This window comes from Sinohyriopsis cumingii, chromosome 11 (genome assembly GCF_028554795.1).
Source record: "Sinohyriopsis cumingii isolate HCF-2022 chromosome 11, ASM2855479v2, whole genome shotgun sequence".
NCBI lineage: Eukaryota > Metazoa > Mollusca > Bivalvia > Unionida > Unionidae > Sinohyriopsis > Sinohyriopsis cumingii.
In genome coordinates, this window is record NC_142971.1 from 99,790,243 (window position 1) to 99,817,568 (window position 27,326).

At 35.7% G+C, this 27,326-nt stretch overlaps 6 non-coding genes across 6 annotated transcripts; all 6 read right to left on the minus strand.

Annotated features, from left to right (window-relative positions):
• Positions 1 to 4,999: 4,999 nt before the first annotated feature.
• On the minus strand, positions 5,000 to 5,072 carry Trnak-uuu (transfer RNA lysine (anticodon UUU)). Its single transcript has one exon. It is a non-coding gene; the product is annotated as a tRNA-Lys (tRNA).
• Positions 5,073 to 8,733: 3,661 nt separating this feature from the next.
• Trnak-uuu (transfer RNA lysine (anticodon UUU)) lies at positions 8,734 to 8,806 on the minus strand. Its single transcript has one exon. It is a non-coding gene; the product is annotated as a tRNA-Lys (tRNA).
• Positions 8,807 to 12,461: 3,655 nt separating this feature from the next.
• Trnak-uuu (transfer RNA lysine (anticodon UUU)) lies at positions 12,462 to 12,534 on the minus strand. The gene has a single exon. It is a non-coding gene; the product is annotated as a tRNA-Lys (tRNA).
• Positions 12,535 to 16,164: 3,630 nt separating this feature from the next.
• Positions 16,165 to 16,237, minus strand: Trnak-uuu (transfer RNA lysine (anticodon UUU)). Its single transcript has one exon. It is a non-coding gene; the product is annotated as a tRNA-Lys (tRNA).
• Positions 16,238 to 19,895: 3,658 nt separating this feature from the next.
• On the minus strand, positions 19,896 to 19,968 carry Trnak-uuu (transfer RNA lysine (anticodon UUU)). Its single transcript has one exon. It is a non-coding gene; the product is annotated as a tRNA-Lys (tRNA).
• A 3,660-nt stretch (positions 19,969 to 23,628) lies between these two features.
• Positions 23,629 to 23,701, minus strand: Trnak-uuu (transfer RNA lysine (anticodon UUU)). The gene has a single exon. It is a non-coding gene; the product is annotated as a tRNA-Lys (tRNA).
• Between the last annotated feature and the right edge of the window lie 3,625 nt (positions 23,702 to 27,326).

The window sequence follows — 27,326 nt, forward strand, 5'->3', positions numbered from 1 at the left end:
GGTTGTATCATCTGCATGTTGAAAAACTTTACTTGTATTACTAGACAGTGGGAGTGGAATACCTTTGATAGTGGGATTTGCTTTGATAGCGAGTCCTAAGGGTTCTGCTGCTAATACATATAACATTGCTGATATAGGACAACCTTGTCTGACTGAATTTTTAATTAAAAAGGGTTTCGTTAGATGACCATTGCATTTAACACTACTTTTAATTTCATTATAAAATATCTTTATCCACTGAATAAAATTGTCACCAAAACCGAACTTTCGTAAAACAGAAATCAAATATGAGTGGCAAACTCTGTCAAACGCTTTTTCTTGATCAATTTTTAAGATATATCCCTCAAGATTGTCTCTCTCAACCATATCTATAATATCTCTTACAGTGACTATAGTATCAGCAATATCTCTCCCAACTATACAACATGTCTGAGTTTGAGAAATAATTTTGGGTAATACCATTTTTAAACGTGTAGACAAAATCCTTGCCAAAATTTTATAATCTACATTAAGTAAACTGATAGGACGCCAATTTTGCAATCTTCTATTATCCCCCTTATTTTTATAAATAAGTGATATAACCCCAAATCTCATTGATCTCGACATAATATTGTCATTCTTAACACTCTGAAAGATGTGCAACAGAATATCATATATACAATCATAAAATTTACAATACCACTCTACTGTCAATCCGTCCGGGCCGGGGCTTTTATTTTTAGCCATCCCTTTTATAGCTGTATGTATTTCATCAACTGTTATTATGGCATCACACATATCTTTATCCTCATCAGATACAGAACAGTTTACAAAATTTAAAAGTGAATCAGTACAATTATCATCAACAGTTACCGAAGAATATAAATGACTATAAAACTGATGTATTTCATCTAAGATTCCGCTTGTATTTGAAATAATTACACCATCATCATCAATCAATTCATTGATTACATTTTTGTTGTGTCGATATTTCTCAAGATTTAGAAAATATTTAGTATTTCTATCGCTTTCAATTGCCCATTTGGCCTTAGATCTCAATATAGCACCCCGACAAAAATCAGTTTCATAGTCACTTAGCTGATGTTTTAGTTCTTCATATTTGTTAATGTCATATGGTTCTTTATTTGCGACTTTTTCTGAAAATGATTTTAATTTATTTTGCAATGTAAAGTATTCTTGTAATCTTTCCTTATTTCTTCTTGTACAGTATACTTGGGAAAATTTTTTAATTTTGTATTTTACATTATCCCACCAAATGAGTGGTTCACTGAAATACATTTGGTCAGTTTTTCCCTCGGTAAGAATTGATTTCCAGTCTGATGCTCTACCGACTGAGCTAGGCGGGCTACTTGTTAATGCATGGTCGAATGTTGGCTCGGGTAGTTATGCGCAACATGGTTAATCGTTATCTCATCAACTTCACATAGCTAGCGTCTAGGATTGATTGGATCTTAGATGTTAGCCCCTTATGGAAACAATAATCCAGTTTATATGGCAATCAACCATTCACGGAGGAATTTAAATTTTGCTGCCTAAGGAAATGCACAAATGTGTCATTAGCCGAGCAAGTTGCTAAAGTTAAGACAAGTCATTGTTTCTTTGTGTTAACAGTTATGATTTTACAGTCCGGACAACACAAACACTATCCTTCTGCTCTTCTCTTAAATCTTCGCATTCTTTCCTTAATTTCTCTCAGTTAATTACACATGTGAAAATCACCTGTCTTGAAATTTTTTGTTTCCAGAGAAAGCAATGCTTACACACTACATAATCAATTAAATAGTACCTGTAAGTTGATAAACTTGCTTCCAATTAATTGTTCTCTATACATATTTGTGATTTTCTTCTATGGATCGGTACAGGAGAAAATACATAAATACGGAAGGTGTTGTGTTAGATGTGGTGGTTTTATTTCTACGACATGGGAGATTTGTGTGTGTGTGTGTGTGTGTGTGTGTGTGTGTGTGTGTGTTTGTGTGTGCATGTGATTTGTATTTTTAAGGTAGCTTTTAAGAATTTTTCAGTCATATCGCTACGATGTCTGCAGTGTGGCAGTTTATAGTGATGGCTAGCACTGGGGCATCATGCCGCAGACATGTAGCATGATGTCCCACCCAGTCACTTTATCCTGAGATCCGGCCGACCAGTCCTAACACTAACCTCTTAATGCTGAGCCCCAAGCAAGGCAGCTGTTAGTACCATATTTGTAAGTCTTTGGTATGAGTCGGCCGGGGATCGATCCCACGAACTGCCGCATCCGAGGCGTACGCTGTAATTACTAGGCCACCGGAGCTTTTAGGGATATTTGTTCATTGTCACGTAGTGAGTAGTAGCTAATGAGTTTTCACTCCTTATTGTCTGTATTTAAGTACGTGGAGTTGGACTATTTGGTCAGTCATATTTTGTATGTTCTTCTTGTAACATTATTCTTCAGGTATATTTATTGTTGTGTTTAGATATTATTTGGAAGCAAACATTTGTTTGAATTATTCATTGGAGCCACAAAATGCTACGTGGGTTAAAATATTATTTTTGGCCTACTGTGAATTATTTCTAAAGAATTCTTGAAAATGCCATTGTGATATATCAGAACTGTTGGTAGACCAATGCATTTGAGGATGTAGATTTTATTCGGAACATTCTATTCCTTTGGACTTGAAGATAACATTTTGGGATGATTTTGGATGCAATTCATAATGCTGTAAGTCCCTCTTATATTTTCATTTTACAATTTTGTTAACTGAATTATTTGTTCAGTATTAGAAACCGTTTTGGTTTTGCTTATGTTTGTTTTTTAGTGTATGACCATAGATTCGTAATACTATTGGGTAATTATGACTCATTCATTTCTCAGTTAACGAACTAATATGCAGCATTACTGGAAATGCAAATATGATGGCAGCAGTGGGGGACGCATTTACTGAATTTTGTTTTCATAACAAAAAACTCTTAATTCCAAAGACTTGTGCAATTAAATGATATTAACGTGAAATGTAAAGAAAAGCATTTTCGTTTGAACCGAGCTCTGGGCATCTATCTGCACCATAAGTGCTAAACGTCATGTGATACAAACATGGCCGCGCCCTTTAAATATGTAATGGAAAGGGCTACGCAGCAAAATCCGAGACTGACAAACTGACAGAATTTGGATGAGTAGTGCCCCAATCTCAGTCGCTAGAGCATCCGACATTTAATCTAAGGGTCATGGGTGAAAGTCCGAGGGTAGGTGGTTATGATTTAGCTTCCACTGATTTTCAATTGTTGTCAAAATGAATATAGATATACCTGCAAGTATTTCTCTCCTTTCCTAAAATGTCCCTAAATGAGAGCGTATCCACATGTCCATGCGAACGGGATAGAGTACCCAATTTAATCAACTCTAAGATATGTTGATCATTCTGTCAGCATTTCTTCTTGATTCCAGTAAATCTAACGCATCCACTATATCATATGCAAATTGAATGCATTCATATTATGATACGAATATTATTAAAATATACGGACAGAAGCACAAAAGTCAACGCCAGTCTAAAAGCTCCACCTAACAGACAATATATTTAAAGTAATGAGACACTACCACTGCAAGCTACTATCAGTTGTTTCGTGTTCTAAAGAGTTTACTCAAACGTTGTAACGGAGACAAAACGAAGAATGCACCGTGAAGACGTATAAAGACTTCTCGGTTCAATCAACAATAACTGCATGAGATATGCATGCAGGATGTGTTCACGGTTTTAATGGAGGTACGATCACCGCCTCTCGGACACCTGAATTCGGTGGTCACAACATCGCGGTATAGAATGCGATGATTGTATTGGTGAAAATACTAAGTCTTAAAATTAAATTGCTGCCGTCCAGTTTCGGATGCTCAATCTAAACGAATGAAAATATGGATTTTTTAAAATGATTTATCAATTGCGAGTTTTGATAATAGTTCTCGATTTAAGTAAGCTAAAGAATGCAATGCATCGTTTGAGAATTAAATGCATTAATCTTACGATTCAAACAATAACATAATATATAATTCGCAATGTAACACAAATCTCAAAGGAATTTTAAAATCTGCGACTAAAAGTTAATATGTCTTAAATTGAAGAGAAGAAAAGAGACTAGCACTGCAAGGTACTGTCAGTTCTTTCCTGTTCTGATGAGTTAGATGAAACTTTGCAACGTGGAGAAAATAAAGACTGCACCGTACATATGTGAAAGAAACCTATCTTAGATCAAGTCAAGAAGGTTACAATAATGAGTTCACAGTTTTGTGGGAAGTATGATTACGGGGTATCGGACATTCGAAAGCAGTGGCCAAAAGGATCGCGCAATCCGGTGAGGTGATATCAATGGTTAAAACACAAAAAAGAAGAAGAAGAAAAAAAAATGACCAAAAAAAAAAAAGCAAAGAAAGAAAGATGTTAGTCCTAAAAATGAATTATTGCTGACTTACAATGTTAGTTGCTAAATCAAAATGAAGAAATATTTGGGAAGAATTGTTTATCAGTATTTTGGAAATTCCCACAATTGATAATAATAATAATAATAATAATAATAATAATAATAATAATAATAATTATGTGGACTTAGTACAGCGCCTAAGACGTAAAAGCGCTAAGAGCTCGAAAATATTAGATAACAAACATAAATATACACCAGAACAAGGATAGGATAGAAAAATCCCAACACTATTGAATTACAAAACAAAAGGCTTCAATAGAAGTATATAGAATATGTAAATGAACTTACATATTTCATTCACTTTTTATCTGGATGGGTACATACAGGGTCACTACCATAATCAGTACCTTTATGAGGGCTGTGTCGAAACCAGAAAGACATTGACAAGCTAATGAATTTGAAGAAGAGGATATCAAAATTCAACATAAAAATGATTATATGAGAAAAGAAAACGTTTCTGTGGGACATTTACCATCACACCTATTTGTAGCCAAATAGACGCGTGTACAAAGTGTAGTATAAATTTGTAATGGTATTAAAAATTGTACGCCCACCGTGGGACTCGAACTCACGACCCTCAGATTAAAAGTCTGATGCTCTACCGACTGAGCTAGGCGGGCTACTTGTTAATGCATGGTCGAATGTTGGCTCGGGTAGTTATGCGCAACATGGTTAATCGTTATCTCATCAACTTCACATAGCTAGCGTCTAGGATTGATTGGATCTTAGATGTTAGCCCCTTATGGAAACAATAATCCAGTTTATATGGCAATCAACCATTCACGGAGGAATTTAAATTTTGCTGCCTAAGGAAATGCACAAATGTGTCATTAGCCGAGCAAGTTGCTAAAGTTAAGACAAGTCATTGTTTCTTTGTGTTAACAGTTATGATTTTACAGTCCGGACAACACAAACACTATCCTTCTGCTCTTCTCTTAAATCTTCGCATTCTTTCCTTAATTTCTCTCAGTTAATTACACATGTGAAAATCACCTGTCTTGAAATTTTTTGTTTCCAGAGAAAGCAATGCTTACACACTACATAATCAATTAAATAGTACCTGTAAGTTGATAAACTTGCTTCCAATTAATTGTTCTCTATACATATTTGTGATTTTCTTCTATGGATCGGTACAGGAGAAAATACATAAATACGGAAGGTGTTGTGTTAGATGTGGTGGTTTTATTTCTACGACATGGGAGATTTGTGTGTGTGTGTGTGTGTGTGTGTGTGTGTGTGTGTGTGTGTTTGTGTGTGCATGTGATTTGTATTTTTAAGGTAGCTTTTAAGAATTTTTCAGTCATATCGCTACAATGTCTGCAGTGTGGCAGTTTATAGTGATGGCAAGCACTGGGGCATCATGCCGCAGACATGTGGCATGATGTCCCACCCAGTCACTTTATCCTGAGATCCGGCCGACCAGTCCTAACACTAACCTCTTAATGCTGAGCCCCAAGCAAGGCAGCTGTTAGTACCATATTTGTAAGTCTTTGGTATGACTTGGCTGGGGATCGATCCCACGAACTCCCGCATCCGAGGCGTACGCTGTAATTACTAGGCCACCGGAGCTTTTAGGGATATTTGTTCATTGTCACGTAGTGAGTAGTAGCTAATGAGTTTTCACTCCTTATTGTCTGTATTTAAGTACGTGGAGTTGGACTATTTGGTCAGTCATATTTTGTATGTTCTTCTTGTAACATTATTCTTCAGGTATATTTATTGTTGTGTTTAGATATTATTTGGAAGCAAACATTTGTTTGAATTATTCATTGGAGCCACAAAATGCTACGTGGGTTAAAATATTATTTTTGGCCTACTGTGAATTATTTCTAAAGAATTCTTGAAAATGCAATTCTGATATATCAGAACTGTTGGTAGACCAATGCATTTGAGGATGTAGATTTTATTCGGAACATTCTATTCCTTTGGACTTGAAGATAACATTTTGGGATGATTTTGGATGCAATTCATAATGCTGTAAGTCCCTCTTATATTTTCATTTTACAATTTTGTTAACTGAATTATTTGTTCAGTATTAGAAACCGTTTTGGTTTTGCTTATGTTTGTTTTTTAGTGTATGACCATAGATTCGTAATACTATTGGGTAATTATGACTCATTCATTTCTCAGTTAACGAACTAATATGCAGCATTACTGGAAATGCAAATATGATGGCAGCAGTGGGGGACGCATTTACTGAATTTTGTTTTCATAACAAAAAACTCTTAATTCCAAAGACTTGTGCAATTAAATGATATTAACGTGAAATGTAAAGAAAAGCATTTTCGTTTGAACCGAGCTCTGGGCATCTATCTGCACCATAAGTGCTAAACGTCATGTGATACAAACATGGCCGCGCCCTTTAAATATGTAATGGAAAGGGCTACGCAGCAAAATCCGAGACTGACAAACTGACAGAATTTGGATGAGTAGTGCCCCAATCTCAGTCGCTAGAGCATCCGACATTTAATCTAAGGGTCATGGGTGAAAGTCCGAGGGTAGGTGGTTATGATTTAGCTTCCACTGATTTTCAATTGTTGTCAAAATGAATATAGATATACCTGCAAGTATTTCTCTCCTTTCCTAAAATGTCCCTAAATGAGAGCGTATCCACATGTCCATGCGAACGGGATAGAGTACCCAATTTAATCAACTGTAAGATATGTTGATCATTCTGTCAGCATTTCTTCTTGATTCCAGTAAATCTAACGCATCCACTATATCATATGCAAATTGAATGCATTCATATTATGATACGAATATTATTAAAATATACGGACAGAAGCACAAAAGTCAACGCCAGTCTAAAAGCTCCACCTAACAGACAATATATTTAAAGTAATGAGACACTACCACTGCAAGCTACTATCAGTTGTTTCGTGTTCTAAAGAGTTTACTCAAACGTTGTAACGGAGACAAAACGAAGAATGCACCGTGAAGACGTATAAAGACTTCTCGGTTCAATCAACAATAACTGCATGAGATATGCATGCAGGATGTGTTCACGGTTTTAATGGAGGTACGATCACCGCCTCTCGGACACCTGAATTCGGTGGTCACAACATCGCGGTATAGAATGCGATGATTGTATTGGTGAAAATACTAAGTCTTAAAATTAAATTGCTGCCGTCCAGTTTCGGATGCTCAATCTAAACGAATGAAAATATGGATTTTTTAAAATGATTTATCAATTGCGAGTTTTGATAATAGTTCTCGATTTAAGTAAGCTAAAGAATGCAATGCATCGTTTGAGAATTAAATGCATTAATCTTACGATTCAAACAATAACATAATATATAATTCGCAATGTAACACAAATCTCAAAGGAATTTTAAAATCTGCGACTAAAAGTTAATATGTCTTAAATTGAAGAGAAGAAAAGAGACTAGCACTGCAAGGTACTGTCAGTTCTTTCCTGTTCTGATGAGTTAGATGAAACTTTGCAACGTGGAGAAAATAAAGACTGCACCGTACATATGTGAAAGAAACCTATCTTAGATCAAGTCAAGAAGGTTACAATAATGAGTTCACAGTTTTGTGGGAAGTATGATTACGGGGTATCGGACATTCGAAAGCAGTGGCCAAAAGGATCGCGCAATCCGGTGAGGTGATATCAATGGTTAAAACACAAAAAAGAAGAAGAAGAAAAAAAAATGACCAAAAAAAAAAAAGCAAAGAAAGAAAGATGTTAGTCCTAAAAATGAATTATTGCTGACTTACAATGTTAGTTGCTAAATCAAAATGAAGAAATATTTGGGAAGAATTGTTTATCAGTATTTTGGAAATTCCCACAATTGATAATAATAATAATAATAATAATAATAATAATAATAATAATAATAATAATAATTATGTGGACTTAGTACAGCGCCTAAGACGTAAAAGCGCTAAGAGCTCGAAAATATTAGATAACAAACATAAATATACACCAGAACAAGGATAGGATAGAAAAATCCCAACACTATTGAATTACAAAACAAAAGGCTTCAATAGAAGTATATAGAATATGTAAATGAACTTACATATTTCATTCACTTTTTATCTGGATGGGTACATACAGGGTCACTACCATAATCAGTACCTTTATGAGGGCTGTGTCGAAACCAGAAAGACATTGACAAGCTAATGAATTTGAAGAAGAGGATATCAAAATTCAACATAAAAATGATTATATGAGAAAAGAAAACGTTTCTGTGGGACATTTACCATCACACCTATTTGTAGCCAAATAGACGCGTGTACAAAGTGTAGTATAAATTTGTAATGGTATTAAAAATTGTACGCCCACCGTGGGACTCGAACTCACGACCCTCAGATTAAAAGTCTGATGCTCTACCGACTGAGCTAGGCGGGCTACTTGTTAATGCATGGTCGAATGTTGGCTCGGGTAGTTATGCGCAACATGGTTAATCGTTATCTCATCAACTTCACATAGCTAGCGTCTAGGATTGATTGGATCTTAGATGTTAGCCCCTTATGGAAACAATAATCCAGTTTATATGGCAATCAACCATTCACGGAGGAATTTAAATTTTGCTGCCTAAGGAAATGCACAAATGTGTCATTAGCCGAGCAAGTTGCTAAAGTTAAGACAAGTCATTGTTTCTTTGTGTTAACAGTTATGATTTTACAGTCCGGACAACACAAACACTATCCTTCTGCTCTTCTCTTAAATCTTCGCATTCTTTCCTTAATTTCTCTCAGTTAATTACACATGTGAAAATCACCTGTCTTGAAATTTTTTGTTTCCAGAGAAAGCAATGCTTACACACTACATAATCAATTAAATAGTACCTGTAAGTTGATAAACTTGCTTCCAATTAATTGTTCTCTATACATATTTGTGATTTTCTTCTATGGATCGGTACAGGAGAAAATACATAAATACGGAAGGTGTTGTGTTAGATGTGGTGGTTTTATTTCTACGACATGGGAGATTTGTGTGTGTGTGTGTGTGTGTGTGTGTGTGTGTGTGTGTGTGTTTGTGTGTGCATGTGATTTGTATTTTTAAGGTAGCTTTTAAGAATTTTTCAGTCATATCGCTACGATGTCTGCAGTGTGGCAGTTTATAGTGATGGCTAGCACTGGGGCATCATGCCGCAGACATGTAGCATGATGTCCCACCCAGTCACTTTATCCTGAGATCCGGCCGACCAGTCCTAACACTAACCTCTTAATGCTGAGCCCCAAGCAAGGCAGCTGTTAGTACCATATTTGTAAGTCTTTGGTATGAGTCGGCCGGGGATCGATCCCACGAACTGCCGCATCCGAGGCGTACGCTGTAATTACTAGGCCACCGGAGCTTTTAGGGATATTTGTTCATTGTCACGTAGTGAGTAGTAGCTAATGAGTTTTCACTCCTTATTGTCTGTATTTAAGTACGTGGAGTTGGACTATTTGGTCAGTCATATTTTGTATGTTCTTCTTGTAACATTATTCTTCAGGTATATTTATTGTTGTGTTTAGATATTATTTGGAAGCAAACATTTGTTTGAATTATTCATTGGAGCCACAAAATGCTACGTGGGTTAAAATATTATTTTTGGCCTATTGTGAATTATTTCTAAAGAATTCTTGAAAATGCCATTGTGATATATCAGAACTGTTGGTAGACCAATGCATTTGAGGATGTAGATTTTATTCGGAACATTCTATTCCTTTGGACTTGAAGATAACATTTTGGGATGATTTTGGATGCAATTCATAATGCTGTAAGTCCCTCTTATATTTTCATTTTACAATTTTGTTAACTGAATTATTTGTTCAGTATTAGAAACCGTTTTGGTTTTGCTTATGTTTGTTTTTTAGTGTATGACCATAGATTCGTAATACTATTGGGTAATTATGACTCATTCATTTCTCAGTTAACGAACTAATATGCAGCATTACTGGAAATGCAAATATGATGGCAGCAGTGGGGGACGCATTTACTGAATTTTGTTTTCATAACAAAAAACTCTTAATTCCAAAGACTTGTGCAATTAAATGATATTAACGTGAAATGTAAAGAAAAGCATTTTCGTTTGAACCGAGCTCTGGGCATCTATCTGCACCATAAGTGCTAAACGTCATGTGATACAAACATGGCCGCGCCCTTTAAATATGTAATGGAAAGGGCTACGCAGCAAAATCCGAGACTGACAAACTGACAGAATTTGGATGAGTAGTGCCCCAATCTCAGTCGCTAGAGCATCCGACATTTAATCTAAGGGTCATGGGTGAAAGTCCGAGGGTAGGTGGTTATGATTTAGCTTCCACTGATTTTCAATTGTTGTCAAAATGAATATAGATATACCTGCAAGTATTTCTCTCCTTTCCTAAAATGTCCCTAAATGAGAGCGTATCCACATGTCCATGCGAACGGGATAGAGTACCCAATTTAATCAACTCTAAGATATGTTGATCATTCTGTCAGCATTTCTTCTTGATTCCAGTAAATCTAACGCATCCACTATATCATATGCAAATTGAATGCATTCATATTATGATACGAATATTATTAAAATATACGGACAGAAGCACAAAAGTCAACGCCAGTCTAAAAGCTCCACCTAACAGACAATATATTTAAAGTAATGAGACACTACCACTGCAAGCTACTATCAGTTGTTTCGTGTTCTAAAGAGTTTACTCAAACGTTGTAACGGAGACAAAACGAAGAATGCACCGTGAAGACGTATAAAGACTTCTCGGTTCAATCAACAATAACTGCATGAGATATGCATGCAGGATGTGTTCACGGTTTTAATGGAGGTACGATCACCGCCTCTCGGACACCTGAATTCGGTGGTCACAACATCGCGGTATAGAATGCGATGATTGTATTGGTGAAAATACTAAGTCTTAAAATTAAATTGCTGCCGTCCAGTTTCGGATGCTCAATCTAAACGAATGAAAATATGGATTTTTTAAAATGATTTATCAATTGCGAGTTTTGATAATAGTTCTCGATTTAAGTAAGCTAAAGAATGCAATGCATCGTTTGAGAATTAAATGCATTAATCTTACGATTCAAACAATAACATAATATATAATTCGCAATGTAACACAAATCTCAAAGGAATTTTAAAATCTGCGACTAAAAGTTAATATGTCTTAAATTGAAGAGAAGAAAAGAGACTAGCACTGCAAGGTACTGTCAGTTCTTTCCTGTTCTGATGAGTTAGATGAAACTTTGCAACGTGGAGAAAATAAAGACTGCACCGTACATATGTGAAAGAAACCTATCTTAGATCAAGTCAAGAAGGTTACAATAATGAGTTCACAGTTTTGTGGGAAGTATGATTACGGGGTATCGGACATTCGAAAGCAGTGGCCAAAAGGATCGCGCAATCCGGTGAGGTGATATCAATGGTTAAAACACAAAAAAGAAGAAGAAGAAAAAAAAATGACCAAAAAAAAAAAAGCAAAGAAAGAAAGATGTTAGTCCTAAAAATGAATTATTGCTGACTTACAATGTTAGTTGCTAAATCAAAATGAAGAAATATTTGGGAAGAATTGTTTATCAGTATTTTGGAAATTCCCACAATTGATAATAATAATAATAATAATAATAATAATAATAATAATAATAATAATTATGTGGACTTAGTACAGCGCCTAAGACGTAAAAGCGCTAAGAGCTCGAAAATATTAGATAACAAACATAAATATACACCAGAACAAGGATAGGATAGAAAAATCCCAACACTATTGAATTACAAAACAAAAGGCTTCAATAGAAGTATATAGAATATGTAAATGAACTTACATATTTCATTCACTTTTTATCTGGATGGGTACATACAGGGTCACTACCATAATCAGTACCTTTATGAGGGCTGTGTCGAAACCAGAAAGACATTGACAAGCTAATGAATTTGAAGAAGAGGATATCAAAATTCAACATAAAAATGATTATATGAGAAAAGAAAACGTTTCTGTGGGACATTTACCATCACACCTATTTGTAGCCAAATAGACGCGTGTACAAAGTGTAGTATAAATTTGTAATGGTATTAAAAATTGTACGCCCACCGTGGGACTCGAACTCACGACCCTCAGATTAAAAGTCTGATGCTCTACCGACTGAGCTAGGCGGGCTACTTGTTAATGCATGGTCGAATGTTGGCTCGGGTAGTTATGCGCAACATGGTTAATCGTTATCTCATCAACTTCACATAGCTAGCGTCTAGGATTGATTGGATCTTAGATGTTAGCCCCTTATGGAAACAATAATCCAGTTTATATGGCAATCAACCATTCACGGAGGAATTTAAATTTTGCTGCCTAAGGAAATGCACAAATGTGTCATTAGCCGAGCAAGTTGCTAAAGTTAAGACAAGTCATTGTTTCTTTGTGTTAACAGTTATGATTTTACAGTCCGGACAACACAAACACTATCCTTCTGCTCTTCTCTTAAATCTTCGCATTCTTTCCTTAATTTCTCTCAGTTAATTACACATGTGAAAATCACCTGTCTTGAAATTTTTTGTTTCCAGAGAAAGCAATGCTTACACACTACATAATCAATTAAATAGTACCTGTAAGTTGATAAACTTGCTTCCAATTAATTGTTCTCTATACATATTTGTGATTTTCTTCTATGGATCGGTACAGGAGAAAATACATAAATACGGAAGGTGTTGTGTTAGATGTGGTGGTTTTATTTCTACGACATGGGAGATTTGTGTGTGTGTGTGTGTGTGTGTGTGTGTGTGTTTGTGTGTGCATGTGATTTGTATTTTTAAGGTAGCTTTTAAGAATTTTTCAGTCATATCGCTACGATGTCTGCAGTGTGGCAGTTTATAGTGATGGCTAGCACTGGGGCATCATGCCGCAGACATGTAGCATGATGTCCCACCCAGTCACTTTATCCTGAGATCCGGCCGACCAGTCCTAACACTAACCTCTTAATGCTGAGCCCCAAGCAAGGCAGCTGTTAGTACCATATTTGTAAGTCTTTGGTATGAGTCGGCCGGGGATCGATCCCACGAACTGCCGCATCCGAGGCGTACGCTGTAATTAATAGGCCACCGGAGCTTTTAGGGATATTTGTTCATTGTCACGTAGTGAGTAGTAGCTAATGAGTTTTCACTCCTTATTGTCTGTATTTAAGTACGTGGAGTTGGACTATTTGGTCAGTCATATTTTGTATGTTCTTCTTGTAACATTATTCTTCAGGTATATTTATTGTTGTGTTTAGATATTATTTGGAAGCAAACATTTGTTTGAATTATTCATTGGAGCCACAAAATGCTACGTGGGTTAAAATATTATTTTTGGCCTATTGTGAATTATTTCTAAAGAATTCTTGAAAATGCCATTGTGATATATCAGAACTGTTGGTAGACCAATGCATTTGAGGATGTAGATTTTATTCGGAACATTCTATTCCTTTGGACTTGAAGATAACATTTTGGGATGATTTTGGATGCAATTCATAATGCTGTAAGTCCCTCTTATATTTTCATTTTACAATTTTGTTAACTGAATTATTTGTTCAGTATTAGAAACCGTTTTGGTTTTGCTTATGTTTGTTTTTTAGTGTATGACCATAGATTCGTAATACTATTGGGTAATTATGACTCATTCATTTCTCAGTTAACGAACTAATATGCAGCATTACTGGAAATGCAAATATGATGGCAGCAGTGGGGGACGCATTTACTGAATTTTGTTTTCATAACAAAAAACTCTTAATTCCAAAGACTTGTGCAATTAAATGATATTAACGTGAAATGTAAAGAAAAGCATTTTCGTTTGAACCGAGCTCTGGGCATCTATCTGCACCATAAGTGCTAAACGTCATGTGATACAAACATGGCCGCGCCCTTTAAATATGTAATGGAAAGGGCTACGCAGCAAAATCCGAGACTGACAAACTGACAGAATTTGGATGAGTAGTGCCCCAATCTCAGTCGCTAGAGCATCCGACATTTAATCTAAGGGTCATGGGTGAAAGTCCGAGGGTAGGTGGTTATGATTTAGCTTCCACTGATTTTCAATTGTTGTCAAAATGAATATAGATATACCTGCAAGTATTTCTCTCCTTTCCTAAAATGTCCCTAAATGAGAGCGTATCCACATGTCCATGCGAACGGGATAGAGTACCCAATTTAATCAACTCTAAGATATGTTGATCATTCTGTCAGCATTTCTTCTTGATTCCAGTAAATCTAACGCATCCACTATATCATATGCAAATTGAATGCATTCATATTATGATACGAATATTATTAAAATATACGGACAGAAGCACAAAAGTCAACGCCAGTCTAAAAGCTCCACCTAACAGACAATATATTTAAAGTAATGAGACACTACCACTGCAAGCTACTATCAGTTGTTTCGTGTTCTAAAGAGTTTACTCAAACGTTGTAACGGAGACAAAACGAAGAATGCACCGTGAAGACGTATAAAGACTTCTCGGTTCAATCAACAATAACTGCATGAGATATGCATGCAGGATGTGTTCACGGTTTTAATGGAGGTACGATCACCGCCTCTCGGACACCTGAATTCGGTGGTCACAACATCGCGGTATAGAATGCGATGATTGTATTGGTGAAAATACTAAGTCTTAAAATTAAATTGCTGCCGTCCAGTTTCGGATGCTCAATCTAAACGAATGAAAATATGGATTTTTTAAAATGATTTATCAATTGCGAGTTTTGATAATAGTTCTCGATTTAAGTAAGCTAAAGAATGCAATGCATCGTTTGAGAATTAAATGCATTAATCTTACGATTCAAACAATAACATAATATATAATTCGCAATGTAACACAAATCTCAAAGGAATTTTAAAATCTGCGACTAAAAGTTAATATGTCTTAAATTGAAGAGAAGAAAAGAGACTAGCACTGCAAGGTACTGTCAGTTCTTTCCTGTTCTGATGAGTTAGATGAAACTTTGCAACGTGGAGAAAATAAAGACTGCACCGTACATATGTGAAAGAAACCTATCTTAGATCAAGTCAAGAAGGTTACAATAATGAGTTCACAGTTTTGTGGGAAGTATGATTACGGGGTATCGGACATTCGAAAGCAGTGGCCAAAAGGATCGCGCAATCCGGTGAGGTGATATCAATGGTTAAAACACAAAAAAGAAGAAGAAGAAAAAAAAATGACCAAAAAAAAAAAAGCAAAGAAAGAAAGATGTTAGTCCTAAAAATGAATTATTGCTGACTTACAATGTTAGTTGCTAAATCAAAATGAAGAAATATTTGGGAAGAATTGTTTATCAGTATTTTGGAAATTCCCACAATTGATAATAATAATAATAATAATAATAATAATAATTATGTGGACTTAGTACAGCGCCTAAGACGTAAAAGCGCTAAGAGCTCGAAAATATTAGATAACAAACAAAAATATACACCAGTACAAGGATAGGATAGAAAAATCCCAACACTATTGAATTACAAAACAAAAGGCTTCAATAGAAGTATATAGAATATGTAAATGAACTTACATATTTCATTCACTTTTTATCTGGATGGGTACATACAGGGTCACTACCATAATCAGTACCTTTATGAGGGCTGTGTCGAAACCAGAAAGACATTGACAAGCTAATGAATTTGAAGAAGAGGATATCAAAATTCAACATAAAAATGATTATATGAGAAAAGAAAACGTTTCTGTGGGACATTTACCATCACACCTATTTGTAGCCAAATAGACGCGTGTACAAAGTGTAGTATAAATTTGTAATGGTATTAAAAATTGTACGCCCACCGTGGGACTCGAACTCACGACCCTCAGATTAAAAGTCTGATGCTCTACCGACTGAGCTAGGCGGGCTACTTGTTAATGCATGGTCGAATGTTGGCTCGGGTAGTTATGCGCAACATGGTTAATCGTTATCTCATCAACTTCACATAGCTAGCGTCTAGGATTGATTGGATCTTAGATGTTAGCCCCTTATGGAAACAATAATCCAGTTTATATGGCAATCAACCATTCACGGAGGAATTTAAATTTTGCTGCCTAAGGAAATGCACAAATGTGTCATTAGCCGAGCAAGTTGCTAAAGTTAAGACAAGTCATTGTTTCTTTGTGTTAACAGTTATGATTTTACAGTCCGGACAACACAAACACTATCCTTCTGCTCTTCTCTTAAATCTTCGCATTCTTTCCTTAATTTCTCTCAGTTAATTACACATGTGAAAATCACCTGTCTTGAAATTTTTTGTTTCCAGAGAAAGCAATGCTTACACACTACATAATCAATTAAATAGTACCTGTAAGTTGATAAACTTGCTTCCAATTAATTGTTCTCTATACATATTTGTGATTTTCTTCTATGGATCGGTACAGGAGAAAATACATAAATACGGAAGGTGTTGTGTTAGATGTGGTGGTTTTATTTCTACGACATGGGAGATTTGTGTGTGTGTGTGTGTGTGTGTGTGTGTGTGTGTGTGTGTGTTTGTGTTTGTGTGTGCATGTGATTTGTATTTTTAAGGTAGCTTTTAAGAATTTTTCAGTCATATCGCTAAGATGTCTGCAGTGTGGCAGTTTATAGTGATGGCTAGCACTGGGGCATCATGACGCAGACATGTAGCATGATGTCCCACCCAGTCACTTTATCCTGAGATCCGGCCGACCAGTCCTAACACTAACCTCTTAATGCTGAGCCCCAAGCAAGGCAGCTGTTAGTACCATATTTGTAAGTCTTTGGTATGACTTGGCCGGGGATCGATCCCACGAACTGCCGCATCCGAGGCGTACGCTGTAATTACTAGGCCACCGGAGCTTTTAGGGATATTTGTTCATTGTCACGTAGTGAGTAGTAGCTAATGAGTTTTCACTCCTTATTGTCTGTATTTAAGTACGTGGAGTTGGACTATTTGGTCAGTCATATTTTGTATGTTCTTCTTGTAACATTATTCTTCAGGTATATTTATTGTTGTGTTTAGATATTATTTGGAAGCAAACATTTGTTTGAATTATTCATTGGAGCCACAAAATGCTACGTGGGTTAAAATATTATTTTTGGCCTATTGTGAATTATTTCTAAAGAATTCTTGAAAATGCAATTCTGATATATCAGAACTGTTGGTAGACCAATGCATTTGAGGATGTAGATTTTATTCGGAACATTCTATTCCTTTGGACTTGAAGATAACATTTTGGGATGATTTTGGATGCAATTCATAATGCTGTAAGTCCCTCTTATATTTTCATTTTACAATTTTGTTAACTGAATTATTTGTTCAGTATTAGAAACCGTTTTGGTTTTGCTTATGTTTGTTTTTTAGTGTATGACCATAGATTCGTAATACTATTGGGTAATTATGACTCATTCATTTCTCAGTTAACGAACTAATATGCAGCATTACTGGAAATGCAAATATGATGGCAGCAGTGGGGGACGCATTTACTGAATTTTGTTTTCATAACAAAAAACTCTTAATTCCAAAGACTTGTGCAATTAAATGATATTAACGTGAAATGTAAAGAAAAGCATTTTCGTTTGAACCGAGCTCTGGGCATCTATCTGCACCATAAGTGCTAAACGTCATGTGATACAAACATGGCCGCGCCCTTTAAATATGTAATGGAAAGGGCTACGCAGCAAAATCCGAGACTGACAAACTGACAGAATTTGGATGAGTAGTGCCCCAATCTCAGTCGCTAGAGCATCCGACATTTAATCTAAGGGTCATGGGTGAAAGTCCGAGGGTAGGTGGTTATGATTTAGCTTCCACTGATTTTCAATTGTTGTCAAAATGAATATAGATATACCTGCAAGTATTTCTCTCCTTTCCTAAAATGTCCCTAAATGAGAGCGTATCCACATGTCCATGCGAACGGGATAGAGTACCCAATTTAATCAACTGTAAGATATGTTGATCATTCTGTCAGCATTTCTTCTTGATTCCAGTAAATCTAACGCATCCACTATATCATATGCAAATTGAATGCATTCATATTATGATACGAATATTATTAAAATATACGGACAGAAGCACAAAAGTCAACGCCAGTCTAAAAGCTCCACCTAACAGACAATATATTTAAAGTAATGAGACACTACCACTGCAAGCTACTATCAGTTGTTTCGTGTTCTAAAGAGTTTACTCAAACGTTGTAACGGAGACAAAACGAAGAATGCACCGTGAAGACGTATAAAGACTTCTCGGTTCAATCAACAATAACTGCATGAGATATGCATGCAGGATGTGTTCACGGTTTTAATGGAGGTACGATCACCGCCTCTCGGACACCTGAATTCGGTGGTCACAACATCGCGGTATAGAATGCGATGATTGTATTGGTGAAAATACTAAGTCTTAAAATTAAATTGCTGCCGTCCAGTTTCGGATGCTCAATCTAAACGAATGAAAATATGGATTTTTTAAAATGATTTATCAATTGCGAGTTTTGATAATAGTTCTCGATTTAAGTAAGCTAAAGAATGCAATGCATCGTTTGAGAATTAAATGCATTAATCTTACGATTCAAACAATAACATAATATATAATTCGCAATGTAACACAAATCTCAAAGGAATTTTAAAATCTGCGACTAAAAGTTAATATGTCTTAAATTGAAGAGAAGAAAAGAGACTAGCACTGCAAGGTACTGTCAGTTCTTTCCTGTTCTGATGAGTTAGATGAAACTTTGCAACGTGGAGAAAATAAAGACTGCACCGTACATATGTGAAAGAAACCTATCTTAGATCAAGTCAAGAAGGTTACAATAATGAGTTCACAGTTTTGTGGGAAGTATGATTACGGGGTATCGGACATTCGAAAGCAGTGGCCAAAAGGATCGCGCAATCCGGTGAGGTGATATCAATGGTTAAAACACAAAAAAGAAGAAGAAGAAAAAAAAATGACCAAAAAAAAAAAAGCAAAGAAAGAAAGATGTTAGTCCTAAAAATGAATTATTGCTGACTTACAATGTTAGTTGCTAAATCAAAATGAAGAAATATTTGGGAAGAATTGTTTATCAGTATTTTGGAAATTCCCACAATTGATAATAATAATAATAATAATAATAATAATAATAATAATAATAATTATGTGGACTTAGTACAGCGCCTAAGACGTAAAAGCGCTAAGAGCTCGAAAATATTAGATAACAAACATAAATATACACCAGAACAAGGATAGGATAGAAAAATCCCAACACTATTGAATTACAAAACAAAAGGCTTCAATAGAAGTATATAGAATATGTAAATGAACTTACATATTTCATTCACTTTTTATCTGGATGGGTACATACAGGGTCACTACCATAATCAGTACCTTTATGAGGGCTGTGTCGAAACCAGAAAGACATTGACAAGCTAATGAATTTGAAGAAGAGGATATCAAAATTCAACATAAAAATGATTATATGAGAAAAGAAAACGTTTCTGTGGGACATTTACCATCACACCTATTTGTAGCCAAATAGACGCGTGTACAAAGTGTAGTATAAATTTGTAATGGTATTAAAAATTGTACGCCCACCGTGGGACTCGAACTCACGACCCTCAGATTAAAAGTCTGATGCTCTACCGACTGAGCTAGGCGGGCTACTTGTTAATGCATGGTCGAATGTTGGCTCGGGTAGTTATGCGCAACATGGTTAATCGTTATCTCATCAACTTCACATAGCTAGCGTCTAGGATTGATTGGATCTTAGATGTTAGCCCCTTATGGAAACAATAATCCAGTTTATATGGCAATCAACCATTCACGGAGGAATTTAAATTTTGCTGCCTAAGGAAATGCACAAATGTGTCATTAGCCGAGCAAGTTGCTAAAGTTAAGACAAGTCATTGTTTCTTTGTGTTAACAGTTATGATTTTACAGTCCGGACAACACAAACACTATCCTTCTGCTCTTCTCTTAAATCTTCGCATTCTTTCCTTAATTTCTCTCAGTTAATTACACATGTGAAAATCACCTGTCTTGAAATTTTTTGTTTCCAGAGAAAGCAATGCTTACACACTACATAATCAATTAAATAGTACCTGTAAGTTGATAAACTTGCTTCCAATTAATTGTTCTCTATACATATTTGTGATTTTCTTCTATGGATCGGTACAGGAGAAAATACATAAATACGGAAGGTGTTGTGTTAGATGTGGTGGTTTTATTTCTACGACATGGGAGATTTGTGTGTGTGTGTGTGTGTGTGTGTGTGTGTGTGTGTGTGTGTGTTTGTGTGTGCATGTGATTTGTATTTTTAAGGTAGCTTTTAAGAATTTTTCAGTCATATCGCTACGATGTCTGCAGTGTGGCAGTTTATAGTGATGGCTAGCACTGGGGCATCATGCCGCAGACATGTAGCATGATGTCCCACCCAGTCACTTTATCCTGAGATCCGGCCGACCAGTCCTAACACTAACCTCTTAATGCTGAGCCCCAAGCAAGGCAGCTGTTAGTACCATATTTGTAAGTCTTTGGTATGAGTCGGCCGGGGATCGATCCCACGAACTGCCGCATCCGAGGCGTACGCTGTAATTACTAGGCCACCGGAGCTTTTAGGGATATTTGTTCATTGTCACGTAGTGAGTAGTAGCTAATGAGTTTTCACTCCTTATTGTCTGTATTTAAGTACGTGGAGTTGGACTATTTGGTCAGTCATATTTTGTATGTTCTTCTTGTAACATTATTCTTCAGGTATATTTATTGTTGTGTTTAGATATTATTTGGAAGCAAACATTTGTTTGAATTATTCATTGGAGCCACAAAATGCTACGTGGGTTAAAATATTATTTTTGGCCTATTGTGAATTATTTCTAAAGAATTCTTGAAAATGCCATTGTGATATATCAGAACTGTTGGTAGACCAATGCATTTGAGGATGTAGATTTTATTCGGAACATTCTATTCCTTTGGACTTGAAGATAACATTTTGGGATGATTTTGGATGCAATTCATAATGCTGTAAGTCCCTCTTATATTTTCATTTTACAATTTTGTTAACTGAATTATTAGTTCAGTATTAGAAACCGTTTTGGTTTTGCTTATGTTTGTTTTTTAGTGTATGACCATAGATTCGTAATACTATTGGGTAATTATGACTCATTCATTTCTCAGTTAACGAACTAATATGCAGCATTACTGGAAATGCAAATATGATGGCAGCAGTGGGGGACGCATTTACTGAATTTTGTTTTCATAACAAAAAACTCTTAATTCCAAAGACTTGTGCAATTAAATGATATTAACGTGAAATGTAAAGAAAAGCATTTTCGTTTGAACCGAGCTCTGGGCATCTATCTGCACCATAAGTGCTAAACGTCATGTGATACAAACATGGCCGCGCCCTTTAAATATGTAATGGAAAGGGCTACGCAGCAAAATCCGAGACTGACAAACTGACAGAATTTGGATGAGTAGTGCCCCAATCTCAGTCGCTAGAGCATCCGACATTTAATCTAAGGGTCATGGGTGAAAGTCCGAGGGTAGGTGGTTATGATTTAGCTTCCACTGATTTTCAATTGTTGTCAAAATGAATATAGATATACCTGCAAGTATTTCTCTCCTTTCCTAAAATGTCCCTAAATGAGAGCGTATCCACATGTCCATGCGAACGGGATAGAGTACCCAATTTAATCAACTCTAAGATATGTTGATCATTCTGTCAGCATTTCTTCTTGATTCCAGTAAATCTAACGCATCCACTATATCATATGCAAATTGAATGCATTCATATTATGATACGAATATTATTAAAATATACGGACAGAAGCACAAAAGTCAACGCCAGTCTAAAAGCTCCACCTAACAGACAATATGTTTAAAGTAATGAGACACTACCACTGCAAGCTACTATCAGTTGTTTCGTGTTCTAAAGAGTTTACTCAAACGTTGTAACGGAGACAAAACGAAGAATGCACCGTGAAGACGTATAAAGACTTCTCGGTTCAATCAACAATAACTGCATGAGATATGCATGCAGGATGTGTTCACGGTTTTAATGGAGGTACGATCACCGCCTCTCGGACACCTGAATTCGGTGGTCACAACATCGCGGTATAGAATGCGATGATTGTATTGGTGAAAATACTAAGTCTTAAAATTAAATTGCTGCCGTCCAGTTTCGGATGCTCAATCTAAACGAATGAAAATATGGATTTTTTAAAATGATTTATCAATTGCGAGTTTTGATAATAGTTCTCGATTTAAGTAAGCTAAAGAATGCAATGCATCGTTTGAGAATTAAATGCATTAATCTTACGATTCAAACAATAACATAATATATAATTCGCAATGTAACACAAATCTCAAAGGAATTTTAAAATCTGCGACTAAAAGTTAATATGTCTTAAATTGAAGAGAAGAAAAGAGACTAGCACTGCAAGGTACTGTCAGTTCTTTCCTGTTCTGATGAGTTAGATGAAACTTTGCAACGTGGAGAAAATAAAGACTGCACCGTACATATGTGAAAGAAACCTATCTTAGATCAAGTCAAGAAGGTTACAATAATGAGTTCACAGTTTTGTGGGAAGTATGATTACGGGGTATCGGACATTCGAAAGCAGTGGCCAAAAGGATCGCGCAATCCGGTGAGGTGATATCAATGGTTAAAACACAAAAAAGAAGAAGAAGAAAAAAAAATGACCAAAAAAAAAAAAGCAAAGAAAGAAAGATGTTAGTCCTAAAAATGAATTATTGCTGACTTACAATGTTAGTTGCTAAATCAAAATGAAGAAATATTTGGGAAGAATTGTTTATCAGTATTTTGGAAATTCCCACAATTGATAATAATAATAATAATAATAATAATAATAATAATAATAATAATAATAATTATGTGGACTTAGTACAGCGCCTAAGACGTAAAAGCGCTAAGAGCTCGAAAATATTAGATAACAAACATAAATATACACCAGAACAAGGATAGGATAGAAAAATCCCAACACTATTGAATTACAAAACAAAAGGCTTCAATAGAAGTATATAGAATATGTAAATGAACTTACATATTTCATTCACTTTTTATCTGGATGGGTACATACAGGGTCACTACCATAATCAGTACCTTTATGAGGGCTGTGTCGAAACCAGAAAGACATTGACAAGCTAATGAATTTGAAGAAGAGGATATCAAAATTCAACATAAAAATGATTATATGAGAAAAGAAAACGTTTCTGTGGGACATTTACCATCACACCTATTTGTAGCCAAATAGACGCGTGTACAAAGTGTAGTATAAATTTGTAATGGTATTAAAAATTGTACGCCCACCGTGGGACTCGAACTCACGACCCTCAGATTAAAAGTCTGATGCTCTACCGACTGAGCTAGGCGGGCTACTTGTTAATGCATGGTCGAATGTTGGCTCGGGTAGTTATGCGCAACATGGTTAATCGTTATCTCATCAACTTCACATAGCTAGCGTCTAGGATTGATTGGATCTTAGATGTTAGCCCCTTATGGAAACAATAATCCAGTTTATATGGCAATCAACCATTCACGGAGGAATTTAAATTTTGCTGCCTAAGGAAATGCACAAATGTGTCATTAGCCGAGCAAGTTGCTAAAGTTAAGACAAGTCATTGTTTCTTTGTGTTAACAGTTATGATTTTACAGTCCGGACAACACAAACACTATCCTTCTGCTCTTCTCTTAAATCTTCGCATTCTTTCCTTAATTTCTCTCAGTTAATTACACATGTGAAAATCACCTGTCTTGAAATTTTTTGTTTCCAGAGAAAGCAATGCTTACACACTACATAATCAATTAAATAGTACCTGTAAGTTGATAAACTTGCTTCCAATTAATTGTTCTCTATACATATTTGTGATTTTCTTCTATGGATCGGTACAGGAGAAAATACATAAATACGGAAGGTGTTGTGTTAGATGTGGTGGTTTTATTTCTACGACATGGGAGATTTGTGTGTGTGTGTGTGTGTGTGTGTGTGTGTGTGTGTGTGTGTGTGTTTGTGTGTGCATGTGATTTGTATTTTTAAGGTAGCTTTTAAGAATTTTTCAGTCATATCGCTACGATGTCTGCAGTGTGGCAGTTTATAGTGATGGCTAGCACTGGGGCATCATGCCGCAGACATGTAGCATGATGTCCCACCCAGTCACTTTATCCTGAGATCCGGCCGACCAGTCCTAACACTAACCTCTTAATGCTGAGCCCCAAGCAAGGCAGCTGTTAGTACCATATTTGTAAGTCTTTGGTATGAGTCGGCCGGGGATCGATCCCACGAACTGCCGCATCCGAGGCGTACGCTGTAATTACTAGGCCACCGGAGCTTTTAGGGATATTTGTTCATTGTCACGTAGTGAGTAGTAGCTAATGAGTTTTCACTCCTTATTGTCTGTATTTAAGTACGTGGAGTTGGACTATTTGGTCAGTCATATTTTGTATGTTCTTCTTGTAACATTATTCTTCAGGTATATTTATTGTTGTGTTTAGATATTATTTGGAAGCAAACATTTGTTTGAATTATTCATTGGAGCCACAAAATGCTACGTGGGTTAAAATATTATTTTTGGCCTATTGTGAATTATTTCTAAAGAATTCTTGAAAATGCCATTGTGATATATCAGAACTGTTGGTAGACCAATGCATTTGAGGATGTAGATTTTATTCGGAACATTCTATTCCTTTGGACTTGAAGATAACATTTTGGGATGATTTTGGATGCAATTCATAATGCTGTAAGTCCCTCTTATATTTTCATTTTACAATTTTGTTAACTGAATTATTTGTTCAGTATTAGAAACCGTTTTGGTTTTGCTTATGTTTGTTTTTTAGTGTATGACCATAGATTCGTAATACTATTGGGTAATTATGACTCATTCATTTCTCAGTTAACGAACTAATATGCAGCATTACTGGAAATGCAAATATGATGGCAGCAGTGGGGGACGCATTTACTGAATTTTGTTTTCATAACAAAAAACTCTTAATTCCAAAGACTTGTGCAATTAAATGATATTAACGTGAAATGTAAAGAAAAGCATTTTCGTTTGAACCGAGCTCTGGGCATCTATCTGCACCATAAGTGCTAAACGTCATGTGATACAAACATGGCCGCGCCCTTTAAATATGTAATGGAAAGGGCTACGCAGCAAAATCCGAGACTGACAAACTGACAGAATTTGGATGAGTAGTGCCCCAATCTCAGTCGCTAGAGCATCCGACATTTAATCTAAGGGTCATGGGTGAAAGTCCGAGGGTAGGTGGTTATGATTTAGCTTCCACTGATTTTCAATTGTTGTCAAAATGAATATAGATATACCTGCAAGTATTTCTCTCCTTTCCTAAAATGTCCCTAAATGAGAGCGTATCCACATGTCCATGCGAACGGGATAGAGTACCCAATTTAATCAACTGTAAGATATGTTGATCATTCTGTCAGCATTTCTTCTTGATTCCAGTAAATCTAACGCATCCACTATATCATATGCAAATTGAATGCATTCATATTATGATACGAATATTATTAAAATATACGGACAGAAGCACAAAAGTCAACGCCAGTCTAAAAGCTCCACCTAACAGACAATATATTTAAAGTAATGAGACACTACCACTGCAAGCTACTATCAGTTGATTCGTGTTCTAAAGAGTTTACTCAAACGTTGTAACGGAGACAAAACGAAGAATGCACCGTGAAGACGTATAAAGACTTCTCGGTTCAATCAACAATAACTGCATGAGATATGCATGCAGGATGTGTTCACGGTTTTAATGGAGGTACGATCACCGCCTCTCGGACACCTGAATTCGGTGGTCACAACATCGCGGTATAGAATGCGATGATTGTATTGGTGAAAATACTAAGTCTTAAAATTAAATTGCTGCCGTCCAGTTTCGGATGCTCAATCTAAACGAATGAAAATATGGATTTTTTAAAATGATTTATCAATTGCGAGTTTTGATAATAGTTCTCGATTTAAGTAAGCTAAAGAATGCAATGCATCGTTTGAGAATTAAATGCATTAATCTTACGATTCAAACAATAACATAATATATAATTCGCAATGTAACACAAATCTCAAAGGAATTTTAAAATCTGCGACTAAAAGTTAATATGTCTTAAATTGAAGAGAAGAAAAGAGACTAGCACTGCAAGGTACTGTCAGTTCTTTCCTGTTCTGATGAGTTAGATGAAACTTTGCAACGTGGAGAAAATAAAGACTGCACCGTACATATGTGAAAGAAACCTATCTTAGATCAAGTCAAGAAGGTTACAATAATGAGTTCACAGTTTTGTGGGAAGTATGATTACGGGGTATCGGACATTCGAAAGCAGTGGCCAAAAGGATCGCGCAATCCGGTGAGGTGATATCAATGGTTAAAACACAAAAAAGAAGAAGAAGAAAAAAAAATGACCAAAAAAAAAAAAGCAAAGAAAGAAAGATGTTAGTCCTAAAAATGAATTATTGCTGACTTACAATGTTAGTTGCTAAATCAAAATGAAGAAATATTTGGGAAGAATTGTTTATCAGTATTTTGGAAATTCCCACAATTGATAATAATAATAATAATAATAATAATAATAATAATAATAATAATTATGTGGACTTAGTACAGCGCCTAAGACGTAAAAGCGCTAAGAGCTCGAAAATATTAGATAACAAACAAAAATATACACCAGTACAAGGATAGGATAGAAAAATCCCAACACTATTGAATTACAAAACAAAAGGCTTCAATAGAAGTATATAGAATATGTAAATGAACTTACATATTTCATTCACTTTTTATCTGGATGGGTACATACAGGGTCACTACCATAATCAGTACCTTTATGAGGGCTGTGTCGAAACCAGAAAGACATTGACAAGCTAATGAATTTGAAGAAGAGGATATCAAAATTCAACATAAAAATGATTATATGAGAAAAGAAAACGTTTCTGTGGGACATTTACCATCACACCTATTTGTAGCCAAATAGACGCGTGTACAAAGTGTA